The 15,306-nt window shown below is 47.4% G+C and overlaps 1 pseudogene; it reads left to right on the top strand.

The window, feature by feature from the left end:
* Positions 1–7,862: 7,862 nt before the first annotated feature.
* Positions 7,863–14,981, top strand: LOC133055227 (putative killer cell immunoglobulin-like receptor-like protein KIR3DX1; annotated as a pseudogene).
* Positions 14,982–15,306: the final 325 nt, after the last annotated feature.

Genomic DNA, 15,306 nt, shown 5'->3' with positions numbered 1-15,306 from the left:
CCTGGCCCCAGGCTGTGAGCACACAGAGTGTTGCAAATCAAAGCCTTAGATCTCTTTTTAAAGGGGTTCCTCCGTGGACACTCCTCCTCCTCCTCCAAAGCAGCCCAGCAGCTCTGAGGTGAACAGTGGAGTCCAAGATTGCTAGATCACCGTCAAAAATCCCACAACCTCTAAGTAATCTCCTGTCTCTTTCAGGACTCCATTGTATCTATCTCACTGTTTGGGGAATGGTATAATCAATCACACATACTGGGTTGGTTAATATGATCATCTTACTTTATCTAAAATGCCAATAAAGCATAAAAAAATCTGCCAGTTGATTTTTCAAATTATTCAGTTTAAAAAAAACACAAAACCAATAAATAAAATGTCTATTCTGCAAAGTTTTACAAGGATGAACTTATTTACAAAACTGTAGCAGCCTTGTAGACTTACAGAACAATCTTAGAGTTACAGCGGGGAAGGGTTGGTGGAGAGATAAACTGGAAGTTTAAGATTGACATGTGCTGTATTTAAAATAAAATGATTTCCATAAAAACTAATAAAAGCAATGCTAGATGGCCAAATAAATAGATGAAGTATATTCTGTTTGAGATATCCAGTGTGGTGCCACTACCTATATGAGGCTGGGTGTGTGCATGCTAATTCGATTCAGTCATGTCCGACTCTTTGCAATGGCATAGACAGTGTGAGGCTCGCTAGGCTCCTCTCTGCATGGGATTCTCCAGGCACGAATCCTGGAGTGGGCAGCCATTCCCTCTCGAGGGGATCTTCTTGACCCAGGGATGGAACCCACGTCTCTCATGTCTCTTGCATTGGCAGGTGGATTCTTTACCACTGAGCCACTGGGGAAGCTCCCTCAGTCTCTTCCCAGGCATGTGCACTGAGGCTGCTGGGGTACCAGGGGTGGAAACAGGACAAGATCCCCCTCAGTCTGGACCTGCACTGGCCGGTAAAGTACTTACCCAGCCACGCGGTGCGGACAATGGCTCTACACGTGTATGAAAAAAGCATTCAGTTCTTCAGTCACACCCACCACGTTTCAAGTGCTCAGTAGCGTCATGTGGCCAGGTCCAGGGTGCTGGACAGAGCAGATGTTTATAAAGTTCCATCATCACCAAGAATTATACTGGATATTCCACTCCAGATCACTGAGGCCTGCAGAGAGAACACTTGCCCCAGGGAGGCTTTGCGTGTGTTGTGTGAATCCATCATTTTGCATGTTTTCTCTTTTTTGCTTCTTGCACCAAAGGCAAGGATTTTAGAATCTTGTACCTCTTAAGTTATCAGCTGGTGGCACAGTGTGGCTTGGCTCACCCAAGAGGAGGGCTGAAGAGCATAACAACATGAGGAGCCCGGTGTGAACTGAGCTGGCAAGTGGGGCAAAGATCAGGCTCCACGGAGCCTTAGTTGCTCATTGAGTTCTCTGATGCGATCTTCCTCCTGGCTTAGAACTAAACCACCCAAGAACTGTTTTACCAAGAGAAATGTCAGGATCTCTACAAATGAAGACATGCAGGAGCATCGTTTCCTGTTGCTACTGTGAGTGAGCACATACCACACGGCTGTGTGATATATCTGACCGTGCAATCATTTCATAATATATGTAACTGAGGTCATTACCTTGGACACCACAGGGCTGTATGTCAATTATAACTCAATGAAACTGGATAGATAGATAATATGTGTGCTCAGTCGCTTGGTCATGTCCAGCTCCTTGCGACCCTTTGGACTGAAATGTTATAGGATCCTCTTTCCATGGGGTTCTCCAAGCAAGAATATTGGAGTGGTGACTTCCCTGGTGGCTCAGACGGTAAAGCATCTGTCTACAATGCGGGAGACCAGGGTTTGATCCATGAGTGGCGAAGATCTCCTGGAAAAGGAAAGGGTAACCCACTCCTGTATTCTTGCCCAGAAAGTCCCAGGGACGGAGGAGCCTGGTTGGCTACAGTCCATGGGGTCGCAAGGAGTTGGACACGACTGGTGACTTCACTTTCACTTCACATTGCATTTCATTCTCTATGATGATATGTAGATAGATAGATCAATAGATTTCAGTGGTGGCTATACCACTTCCTGAGGTGGTTGATGACTTTAGCAGGCTACTTCCTGTCTTATTTGTATTTTGCTTCATGCAAGTATATCACATGTATTAATATGTGGGTCTGTCCTTGATCAGGACCTCTGATGAGGACCATTCTAGTGTGAATCCTGGAGTCTCTGTTGGATGAAGAGGAGAGCAACATGCAGCATCAAAGGATGCTTTGAAGGGACAGAAATGACTCACATGCTTCACCTCAAGGGGACAGAGACACATCCTGCTTCTTACACACCCTGGCCTGTCCCTGGGAGAAGTAAAGCCTGCCCTCTGGGCCTGGGAGGAAGAGCTGTGCTCTCTTGTGAGAGCAGACTCTACTTTGCAAATCTCCCCAGCCATCCTTGCTCCCCCACCCCGCAGTTCACCAGGTCTCTGAGGGCATCGCTGGTGCCTCCACCCAACCAAGGCAGGGAGTGAAGGTCACACTCAACTCTTCGACTCTTACATCTTGTATTCAAACACGCAGTAAAAGAATTCAGCCTCCAGGGTGTCCCTGGCCCTGCTGTCCTCTCCATCCACATAGTCCAGCCCACAGCCACACCTGGATCCCAGCCATAACCTCCCTGGGTTCTCACCTCCAGACCCACACTCCCATCTCCAGTGCACCCTCCACATTTCATCTTTCTAACTCACATTTCGCAATATGCTTTCTGCCTGAAATCCTTCCATGGTGCCCACATCTTCAGGGAAAACTCCAAACTCTTCTACCTGAGTTCCATTCTGCTCATGCTCCTCCAGAGGTGACCCCTACCCCCCACTCCTCAGGTCTCACCTTTTCTTCCGTCCCAATGTATCTGGTGCAGTTACACCACACACACACATACACACACACACACACACACACACGTGCAGAAAATAGGCCATTTAACATTTGTGCGCTGTCTCATCTCAGCTCTTCTGAGAACACTCAGCTCAACAAGTTCCTTTTCTCCTCCCAATCGAAAGTAGGTGCAAAGGTAGACTCGGTCATTTCCATCACTTGTTAATAGGTTTTTGCATGATTAAAGGGTAATTTTCATAAGAAAAATCCACATAAATCATTTAGAATGCTGGTTGACATGCCCATATTGGAAGAATTGAAGGTCATCAGTTCTACCAATGAATACTCTCAGGGTTGATTTCCTTTAGGATTGATGGGTTTGATCTCCTTGCTGTCCAAGCGACTCTCAAGAGTCTTCCCCAGCACCACAGTCTAAAAGCATGTTCTTCAGTGCTTGGCCTTCTTTACGTCCAACTCTCACATCCGTATATGCCTATTAGGAAACCATAGCTTTGACTAAAAGGACCTCTGTCGGAACAGTGATTTCTAATACACTGTGGAGGTTTGTCACAGCTTTTCTTCCAAAGAAAAAGGTCTTTTAATTTCATGGTTGCAGTTACTATCTGCAGTAATTTTGGAGCCCAGGAAAAGAAAATCTGTCACTGTTTCACTTTTTCCCACTTTTTTTTTTCTGCCATAAAGTGCTGGGACTAGAATTCATGAGCTTCATTTTTTAGATGTTTACAGTGTAGATATAGACCCCAGTTATTCTCATAATTCTTCTTTTAAAAAAATAATTGAATGTTTGCATTTGATGCCCACATTCTGCAGAGTCTGAGTTCTTCAAGGATCTACAGAAGATGGGTTTACTGGGTCATGGGTGTATTTCTGCTGTGTGACACCAATGCCTGGGACAGACTAGGTGCTCTGCATTAATTTATGAACTGACCTATGACGAGAAGTAAATTTCTGGAGGGGACTGGGAAAATAAATTTCTGAATCCTAGCTGGAACCAAACTGCCTGGGGCTGAATCAGGATGAGAACCTGGGTCCCACCCTATAGAGCAGGTGGTTAGACCTAGCATAAAGAGAAAGAGCTGAGACCTCAGGTCTGGGCTGAGAGGCCTCCTGAGCCCTGCCTGGAGACATCAGAGCCAGGTCCAGGGAGGGGCTGCCCCCTTGCTGCGGGTCCACGGCCATGGGAACCCCAAGGGGAGGCAGCAGCCCCCCAGGGACCACATGCTGTTTGTCCTCAAGGGCCCTGTGGTCTCCTCATCTGTACAGGGCGGGGTGGGCGTGTCTAGGCGCTCAGAGCTGCAGACATGCCTTCCATCATCTCTGCACTTCTCTGCCTTGGCCAGTTGTGGAGGGCACGAGGGGACCGCCGGAGGCCACGGGACGCCCACCCCTCACCCCCAGTTCACAGGAATGTCAGGGCTCAGGCGGCTGGAGCGACAAGGGATCCAGATGGACAGAGAATGAGCCCAGGCTTTCACTGGCAAATCTCTCACTTCCAGGGCTGGGTCTGGGCCAGAGGACGTGGAACCCTGCAGGTGAGTCTTCCCAGGTCTCCTGGGTCCCCATGTCTCACTTCAGTCCCAGGAAATCAGTGGGGGAGGAGGTGGGGCCACTGGGATTTCCAAATAAAGTCACTATTCCTTTCCTGAAGATCTCATCACTTTGTCCCATGACAAGCAATGTGAGGCTGCACTCAGAGCACATCATGAGACATCAGCAGAGGTGTTGTTCATTTTAGACAAAACCAAAGACATCGCTCTCACAACTGATATCTGTGGTTTAAAAGAAGATTCACAGATGGCCAACAGGCATATGAAAAGATGCTCAGCATTGCTCACTAGTAAAGAAAGGCCAACTGACACTGCGATGAGGTACCACCTCATACCAATCAGAGTGGCCATCATTAAACAGTTGACGAATAACAGATGCAGGAGAGGCATGTGGAGAAGAAGGAAACCCTCTTACACTTTTGGGGAATATAAACTGGTTCAGCCACTGTGGCAGAAAATATGGAAATTCCTCAAAAAAAGTAAAAACAGAGTTTCCATATGATCCAACAATTCCAGTCCCGAGCATATACCTGGACTAAAACTATACCTTGAAAAGATTCATGCACCCTTGTGTTCATAGCAGCACAACTGACAATAGCCAAGACATGGGAACAGACTAAACTTCCACCAACAGATGAATGGATAAAGAGGATGTTGTATATGCCTATACACACACACAATGGAATACTACTCAGACATTTGAAAAATGAAATCATGCCATTTGCAGCAGCATGGATGGACCAGGAGATTGACATATTAAGTGAAGTAAGACAGAAAGACAAAGACAGTTATCATGTGATATCACCCACTTGTGGAATCTAAAAGGAACGTATCAAGGAAAGAGGAACAGACTCACAGACACAGAGAACAGGCTGTGGTTGCTAAGGGGGAGGGAAGGACTGGGAGTTTGGGATGAGCAGATGAAATCTATTTTTACATAGAAAGGATAAAGAATGAGGTTCTACAGTATGGCACAGGGGATTCTATTCAGCATCTTGCCAAAAATCATAATGGAAAAGAATATATAGGTCAAGCTGAATCAATTTGCTATACAGTGGAAATGAACCATAGTTCATAATTTCCTTTTAATTTTAAAAATTTGTGGTTTATATATCTGCAATGAAATATTACATGGCAAACAGCGAGAGTTTCAGTTCTTCTTTTCCTATCTGGATTCCTTTTTTTCTTTTTCTGGTCTGATTGCTGTGGCCAAAACTTCCAAAACTATGTTAAATAGTAGTGGTGAGAGTGGGCACCCTTGTCTTGTTTCTGATTTCAGGGGAAATGCTTTCAATTTTTCACCATTGAGGGTAATGCTTGCTGTGGGTTTGTCATATATAGCTTTTATTATGTTGAGGTATGTTCCTTCTATTCCTGCTTTCTGGAGAGTTTTAATCATAAATGGATGTTGAATTTTGTCAAAGGTTTTTTCTGCATCTATTGAGATAATCATATGGTTTTTATCTTTCAGTTTGTTGAAATGTGGTGTATTCCATTGATTGATTTGCAGACATTAAAGAATCCTTTTATTCCTGGGATAAAGCCCACTTGGTCATGATATATGATTTTTTAATATGTTGTTGGATTCTGTTTGCTAGAATTTGGTTAAGGAGTTTTGCATCTATGTTCATCAGTGATACTGGCCTGTAGTTTTCTTCTTTTGTGGCATCTTTGTCTGGTTTTGGAATTAGGGTGATGTTGGCCTCATAGAATGAGTTTGGAAGTTTGCCTTCTTCTGCAATTTTCTGGAAGAGTTGAGTAAGATAGGTGTTAGCTCTTCTCTAAATTTTTGGTAGAATTCAGCTGTGAAGCCATCTGGTCCTGGCCTTTTGTTTGCTGGAAGATTTCTGATTACGATTTCCTTGCTTGTGATGGGTCTGTTAAGATCTTCTATATATATATGGGAAATACATGTAAATCCATGCTGACTCATGTCAATGTATGGCAAAAACCACTACAATACTGTAAACTACTTAGCATCCAACTAATAAAAATAAATGGGGAAAAAAGAAATATTACATGGCAGTCAAAATGCACAAACTGAAATGACAAAGAACACAGATCAATTATGAAACATGATATTAAGTAAATAAAGGAACTTTTAAGAAAGATGACTGGACTGTTACTCCATTATATACATAATGATCAAGAGGAGACCAAATTTATTACTTAGAGAGCATCACTAATGTTCACAACACCCACCCCCAGCAAAATGGAATGGAATCACTGCCCTTACTGAGTTTCTTTTCTGTCTGTGAACAACAGCTGAACAGGGTGTATGTCTGCTCTTGGAGTCCTGAAACAGCTGGGCCATTTTGTCCCTGATTGGAGTTGATTGGAGATATGCCCCTCACTCAAACATTCTGGAGCTTGGAAGTCTCTACTTGACATATTTTGTGTTCATTTGAGTGTGTAGTAAGCAAGGTGGTCCACCTTTTCAGGCAGAACATATCCCCCTCCCAAAAAAACACCACCGTGCTCTTTACACACGTTATCTTTGTGTACATGTCTGGTCCTTGGATTGGAAACGGAGCAAGAGAGAGAGACAGAGAGAGTGTGTGTTTGCAAAGTTTCCACTCACAGTCACAAAATAATTTCAGATGAAGAGTCAGAGAAAGACAAATGCCACATGATAGCACTTCTTTGTGACATCTAAAAGAATGAACTTATTTACAAAACAGACTCACAGAGCAAGAAATTATGGTTCCCAGGTGGTATAGTGTCAGGGGGATTAGAAGTTTGGGATTTATATACACAGGGCTATATTTAAAATGGATGACCAACAAGGACCTACTGTTATAACACAGAGAATTCTACTTAATATTCTGTGACTACCTAAGTGAGAAAAGAATTTGAGAACAATAGATGCATGTATATGAATAACTGAATCACTGTGTTGTACAGCTGAAACTAACACAGTCAATTAGTCTCTTAATCACAAATATTACAATATAGAATTTTTTACAATTTTCAAAGAGCCATAAAGTGCATGTCTTTTCCTCTCATAAGAATGCAAAATCAAAGTCTGTATTAATGAGCCTTTAATTGGGAACCTCTACTGAGCCTGAAACAAGAGGTGAGTACATCGGATTTCTCTTCTGCAAAGACTTAACGTTAATGAGATTTATCATGAGCTTGGAGAAAGCTTACTGCATGGTATACACTGAATCACTGTTCCTACTTCATGAGGCAGCAAGGTCTGTTCAAATCCTCCTACGTTTATAGTGTTTGGGAAACAACAACTGATGCTCAGGTCATGAGGCCTGCTCAGAGACGAGGCTCAGACAGACTTCCATCCCTGGTGTGAGAGGAGGCTGCCCATCTTCCCCTGTGACCTGCAACAGGCTGACTGTATGAACAACACCGCCCGCCTTCCGCATCCTGTGACTCGGTCAGCTTTGCTCAGTCCTGCCTCCTGCCTCACAGAAGCAGAGCCATGTGCCCCACACTCCTCAGCCTCCTGAGTCTCGGTGAGTCTGGAAAGACCCGGTAGGAGAGGGTTATGGTGGAAATTGGGGGTCTTCACACCACTGACCAGCTTCCCTGGATAAGGGTGCAAGGAGCGTGGGGTCCACCAGGACAAGCCATCTCTGACGGGCTTTTCCTTCTAGGATTCTGTGTGAGTCTGAGGATCTGGGCAGCTGTGGGTGAGTCCTCCCCATCCCTTATTTCTGTGTTCAGCAGAGCAGGCGGGGCTGAGGCAGATGACAGTGGGGGGCAGGGTGAGACCCCTGTCAGTACACTGAGAGCCATGTGCCCTGTGGATCCCAGGTCCTCTATTGGCCTTCATACTCATCTTCACTCTCCCCAGAGGTTAGCTCAGCTCTGGGCTCTGGACCTGAAGGGACAGTGTGAAGTCTCGGACCTGGGGGATGGGCTCCCTGAGTGCCATTTCTATCATCAGAGGGAGGCAAGGGGCTACAGCCGACAGACCCCTCTCCAACAACGTGGCATCTCCAACCGGCCCTTCACAACAGGATCTGCAGGACCGCCCGCTAGGCCTGACCCCAGGGGAGGGGCTGTGCATCAGGCAGGGCCACCTGGGCCTGGTCCCACATTTGATGGAGGCTAGCTAACAAAGGAGCGGGGCTCATGGTTTCCTTCCTGCTTTTCAGTCAAGTGGCTTTTTCTCTTCTTACTTGTGTTACTATTAGTCGCTCAATCGTGTCTGACTCTTTCTGACCCCAAGGACTGTAGCTCAGCAGGCTCCTACGTCCGTGGGGTTCTCCAGGCAAGAATACTGGAGGAGGTTACCATTACCTTGTCCAGGAGATTTTGCCAACTGAGGGATTGAACCCTGCTCTCCTGCATGACAGGAATATTTTGTAACATTTGAGCTACAACAAATGCAACAGGGGAGCCCTTTCACTTCTTTTCCATGTATCAATTTTTCCGTGGTGTTTTCTTTTGCCTGCATCATGCAGCTTGCAGAATCTTAGTTCCCTGATCAGGGATCAACCCAAGCCTTTGGCAGAGAAAGCGCCGAGTCCTAATTACTGGACGCTAGGGAATCCCTAGTGTCTTGTTTTGAGAGAAACTTTTTCAACATTTTGTCAACCCAAGGAGTGATTCTTATGGATCCATTCTGAGAATCATATTCTTAGAATCTCTGTGATCTCCGTCCTGTGTTGACTGTGTCTCTGTCTGTCCCCAAACCCCAGGTGTCCTTGAGAATCAAGGTGATGAACTTCAGGATAGGAGACTTGCAAGAATTGAAGGGGAAGGGCCCATGGGGGCAGGGTGGAGAGGAGACCGTTCCTATTTTCCTCTCAAAGCCTGTGACTCCTTCTGTGCTAGGTGAATACGACAAGCCCTCTTTGTCAGCCGGGCCAAGCACCGTGGTTCCCTTAGGACAGACTGTGACTCTTCAGTGTCACTCCCGTTCTCCATTTGCATTATTCAGACTGTTCAAAAGGGATGGGATCAGTTTGCCCGAGCTCCAGGGACATCATGTCAACACCTTCACCCTTGGCCCAGTGACCAGAGAACATGCCAGGTCCTACACGTGTTCTGGAGGCTACCAGTCCCCACACAGTGACTCCCTGCAGATTGTGGACACAGGTAGGAGGGGTCCAGCCAGCCCGGGATGGCCGAGCCTGCAGGCAATTCTACTATAGGTCCGTGTGCCAGTGCAGCCAAGGACGTCCTCAGGATTCCCAGCCAGGACCTAACCAGGGAAAGAGAACCCACTCTGAGAGTTTAAACTCAGGGTGTTTATAGAGGGATGGGATGCCCGGCTGAGGAAGCAGGAGCCTCCCTGGGCATTAGTTAGACAGGATGCGGCCACCCCCTGCCAGGAGGGAGGATGGGAATGACCCTGATCCAGCACCTGCCACCCAGTCGGGAGCTGTAATCCCGTATGATGGAGCTGGGGTCCGGGGAGAAGTCCCAGGAATGTCTCCAGTGGCATGAGGCGGGGTCACAGATGGGAAATGTTCCCTTTTTTCTCCACTTCCTTCCCGTTGATGCCAGTCATCACCCATGATATAGGAGATGTGTGTGAAGGGAGCCAGGGTATGAATCCTCAGAACCACCCAGACCTCAAATGCAAATTAGGGATGGGATGAAGCTGAGAGCACGGCAACCCACTCCAGTATTTTCGCCTGAAGAATCCCATGGAGAAAGGAGCCTGGCAGGCTCATGGGGTCCGACAGAGTCAGACACAACTGAAGTGACTCGGCATGCATGCATGAAGCTGAGAGCAGATCCAGCAGCTACAGAGCTTAGAATAAGCACAGAGGAGGTTAGAGGTCTTGAGCAAAGAGAAAGAGAAAAGCATGAGCCAGACCCGAGAACAAGGCTAGAGAGAATGCCACAGAACAGACAGGAAGGGTAATTGGCTTTGGTGGTTCACGGGGATATTTTTCACACCTTCAGATGTTAGGGGAAGTGCCGAGGTGGGATGACTCACTGAAGCTCACAACCTCTTTGCTCCTAGGTTTGTTCCCAAGACCCGCCATCTCAGCCCACCCAGGCCCCCTCGTGCAGGCGGGAGGGAATGTGACCCTACGCTGTCACTCACCACTGCTGCTGGACAAATTTATGCTGCACAAAAAAGGCAGCAGAGGGCATTTCCAGAGACGTGGAGAGACGCTCCCGGGTGGGCATGCCGCAGCTCACTTCTCCATTGGCCCCATGACCTCGGGGAGTGAGGGCACCTACCGATGCTACGGCTCTCTCAGCCGCTCCCGCTATGAGTGGTCAGCCCCCAGCGACCCCGTGGACATCGTCATCACAGGTCAGTGTGCCCAGACCAGTCCCCTCTGCTGTCTGTGTCACAGAAGGTCTGGTGTCCAGTCCAGCATCAGTACCGAGAGAGAATGACAGGCGTGCAGAGACACTCACACACTCGGGAGAGGGAACAAACCAGAGAGAGAGGAGGTGTGAACACGGAAGGGAGAAGAGAACAGAGCACCTGCCATGTGCTAAAGAGAAGACACAGCCGGTGACAGAGTGAAGGAGCAAGAACGTGAAAGAACGAGCAATGGAGAAAAATGTACCAGAGCAGGGACCCGGGCAGTTCCCGGCTCAGGCAACCAACGATGGTTGCTTAACGGGCTGGTTTCCACCTTCATGTCAGAGCTCCCTTCCTCTCTCAGGAGCGCTGTGGTACCAGACGCCTTTGCAGTCTGGCCCCTGGGTGGTCAGGACATAGTTCAACACTTTGAATTTGCTCAGCCTTGTCGTTTAACGCGTCCTTCTGCACAAAGAGGAAGGAGTGGTCCCTGCCAACCCTCCCCACTAAGGAGTCCCTTTCAGCCCCTGGGGGTGGGCAGGGTGACGCTGAACACTACCTCACGTTTGAGGTAGTCAAAGATCGAACGAGATTCGGCAATCTCCCCACCATAATGTCTTCTTTTGGGTCAATACCATGTTTTATGATGGTCCCAGCAGTACCTAACAGGTTCCATTTTTCAAGAGAACCCCACATCTCGTTGATTTTTAAGGTATATTTTTTCTTATTCATTTTTGTTGAAGTTTAGTTGATTTATGATGTTTCTAGTTCCTGTTGTACATAAGAGTGATTTAGTTGTTCATTTACCTATATTTCCTTTTTTAAAAAAGAATATTAAGTGACACTCCATTATGAAAGTTACCTTTGAATTTTCCCCTGTTCCAGGTATCCCTTGTTGTGGGGCTTTCCTCCTGGTGGTGGGCGGCCTTTTCATTGCAATGCTTCTCTTATTGCACACTTCGGGCTTTAGTCCTCTATTTAGGACTAGAGTTACTTTATGCTCTAAGATCAAGGTCTCTTCCTTCCAGGTCGGTTCAAGAAACCCTCTCTCTCAGCGCAGGGGGGGGGGGGGGGGGGGCCGTGGTGAGGTCAGGAGAGAACGTGACCTTGCTCTGCAGCTCCGAGCGCGACTTTGACCAGTTCCATCTGCTCAGGGAGGGAAGAATCTTGGGCGCCTGCTCACGAGACGATGGGGCCCCCATGGAGCACTCCAGGCAGTGTTCCCTCTGGGTCCTGGGACCCCAGCCCACAGCGGGTCCTACAGGTGCTACGGCTCCTTCACTCACTCTCCCTACCTGTGGTCAGACCCCAGCGACCCCCTGCTCCTATCTGTCACAGGTGAGGACCCTCCTCCTGGCCCATGCTTTGTTGTTGCTCTTCAATCGCTAAGTGGTGCCCAACTCTTTTTGACCCTGTGGGCTGCAGCACGTCAGACTCCTCTGTCCTTCACTATCTCCACTTCGTGGATCACAGCCTTGTCCTAGTAAAGGGGCTGTGTAACTCAATGAAGCTGTGAGCCATGTCGTGCAGAGCCACCCAAGACAGTTGGGTCATAGTGAAGAGTTTTGACAAAACGTGGTCCCCTAGGAGGAAATGGCAATGCACTGCAGTATTCTTCTTTCCAGAACCCCAAGAGGTGTCCCGTGCTTTACAATGCACTAAATCACTTTGTGTTGGCCAAAAAGTCCATTTGCTTTTTCCATAACATCTTACTCTGACATAACATCACTGATCTTTATCTCAAGGGCCCTGTGCTGGTGACAGTGGACCTTAGGGCTTCTGGAGAAATGGAGGCAATTAGAACCAGAGAGGAAGAGAGATGGTCGATGCCATCTCAACCCTCTTCCACCTCCTGTGTGGATGCTCCACATCAGAGTCCTGTCTATCCAGGCAAATAAATAAAAGGGTCAGGGTAGACCCAGGAGGAGGAGATGCTGGGCTGATTTGGGAAGATCAGAGATTGCTTTAGCCCCTTGCTGTTAATGTTTTCCGAGACGCACCTCTGACATACAAGTGATTTCCCATTTAAGGAGCATAGATATTCATTCCTGGAGCAGAGAGAATGTCTCTTGCTTACAGATGTCTTTCATTGCCAGGCATACCCTTCCCGCCTTGGCCCACCATCTCTAAGCCAGGATAGAGGCTGTACACAACGCATTCATGGGGAGGGACCAGAAGCTCTCCTCTTCCCCATCAGTGTTCTGGGGGATGACAGAGTCAAGCACAGGCAGGAGGTCAACCTTCCAGAAAGAACAGTCCTCCTTTGGTGGGGTGAGGAAGGTTACTTGCTCACCTCTTCTGTCTTTTTTCTCCTAGGTTCCACTACAAGTACTTGCCCATCACCCATGGATGCACACACCACAGAAGGTAAGCAAGAAGGTCTCCTATCTTAACAAATTTCTAAGAAGACATAGGGGTCCTGTGTGAGTGTTGGCTCTTCCAGCTCCCAGCTCTGTGACTTTGGGCTTCTCAGCATCCCTCTCACGTCAGCATTTGAGACTGTGGTGTGCATGAGAACCAGAGGGGACATTGAGATTCTGGGACTGGTAATTTCTAAACTGAAGAAAGTGGGTCAGAGTGACCTGATCCCATGCTTAAGGGAGATGCTTACCCTCCCTCCACCATGATCTTTGAGGATGGATGGGGGCGGCAAGTGGAGAATTTTAGGGAGCACTGTAAATATGTTATTCCTCTGTTAGTGTTTTATGAACTAAGCATTCCACATTCAGAAATAAAAGTGTCAATTCTTCTTGAAGATTCCGATCCAGGTATATGTGGACGGGGTGGGAGGGGGGGGGGGGTCGGAATGTATTGTGGATTAAAGGGGTATCCATTCATGGAAAAACACCATGCCTTGTCGTGGGAGAGCACAGAAAAACTGCATTGGTGACCAGTGGACCTTGGTTCAGACCTCTGCTGGTCTTGCACGGCCTCTTTACTTTATCCACTGCTAGCATCTCTCCTGGATTCTTTGGTACCTCCTGGGAAGTGGAGACCATAATTGAGCAGGCTGACAGATGCTGACAGTTTGACGCAAGGATACAATAAAACCAGTGTGTAGGGGCACAGTGTTCACAATGAAAAACCAGACCTTCCGATTGCCTGTTGACAGAAGCAGGGCTTCCTCAAGAACGCTCCAGTGTGCTGTACATCATCCTTGTGCTTGCCATAGCCTTCACCTCTACCATCATCATCCTCGCTGCTCTTGTCTGTCACTGGTGTTCTACCCAAAATCGTAAGTCTGAAGAAGCGAACTCAGCATCATCTGACCCAAAGGGAGGTGGGCTCATAGCAGAGAATGAGGTTTTCACTTCCCATAGGTTAAAAACTCATTTCCGGTGTTGTTACCCTGAGGGAACATCTTCCAGAGCCCCATGGAACCCTGTTCTTTTCATGAAAATATGTGTTGATTTATTCTTGGCTGCATCAGGTCTTTGCAGCAGCATGGGCAATCCTCATTGCAGTCTGGGGTGTGGTTCAGGCTCCAGAGCTTGTGCGCTCAGCTGTTGCAGCACGTGGGGCTTAGTTGCTTCAAGACACATGGGATCATAGATCTCCCACCAAGGCTAGAACCCAGGCTGCCTGCATTGGAAGATGGACACTTAATCTCTGGACACCAGGGACATTCCAAGCCCTGTTCTTCCCTCAACTACAGCCATCTGTTCTTCTCCCCGACATGATCTTGGGAATCTGCTGATATGCAGAGGAGGATGGTCCATAACAGAAGACGTAGGATGGGTCTTTGGGTTTGCACAGGTTCCTGAGACAGTCCGTGAATGGCTGGGCTTGTATATGGAATGTCTTCCTTTTGTTTTATTTAGTGGAGTAGACAGACTCAGTAACCTGGGGCACACCCCTGCTTTTTTTCTGGCTTTGATATCCCCATCAAAGTCATGGAGATCTGGAATAACTGCCTCCACCCCCATGATCCTTGACTCTCTTTCATTCACAGATCTTGCCATCATGGACAGACAGCCCCAGGAAGACCAAGCAGTGAGCGGTGACGTGAGTCCTCCCAGCCCAAACCCTTGCCATTGCATCGGCCCTTCCAATGCCCAATGTCACAGCCTTCGAAGATCACGTCTCAGTCCATCATTCACACCTCCTTCCTCTCAGGACTCTCCAGCAGAAGATGTGATATACGCCCACTTGAACCTTGGGACCCTCTCTGAGAGACTGAATACTCACACTCCCCTGAGCCCCATGCACCCCTTCCCCGAGCCCAGTATCTATGAGGAATTCAATGTAAAAAAGACCATGCTGAGCCCTGACCTGGCCCCAGGCTGTGAGCTCCCAGAGGGCTACAAATCAAAGACTTAGACCTCTTTTTAAAGAGGTTCCTCTATGGACACTCCTCCTCCTCCAAAGCAGCCCAGCAGCTCTGAGGTGAACAGTGGAGTCCAAGATTGCAGGATCATCTTCAAGTATCCAAAAACATCTTAGTAAACTCCTGGCTATTCTAGGACTCCATTTTATCTATCTCACTGTTTGGGGAGATGGCATAATCAATCACACATACAGGGTAGGTTGATATAATCATGTTACTTTTTCTAAAATTCCAAAAAGCATAAAAAATTTCCCAGTTGATTCTTGAAATTATTCAGTTAAAAAAAACACACAAAAAAACCAATAAATAAGATATCTA

This window comes from Dama dama, chromosome 4 (assembly GCF_033118175.1).
Source record: "Dama dama isolate Ldn47 chromosome 4, ASM3311817v1, whole genome shotgun sequence".
Taxonomy (NCBI): Eukaryota; Metazoa; Chordata; class Mammalia; order Artiodactyla; family Cervidae; genus Dama; species Dama dama.
The sequence above is the reverse complement of the archived record's forward strand: the minus strand, read 5'-3'. Positions and strand labels throughout refer to the sequence as shown.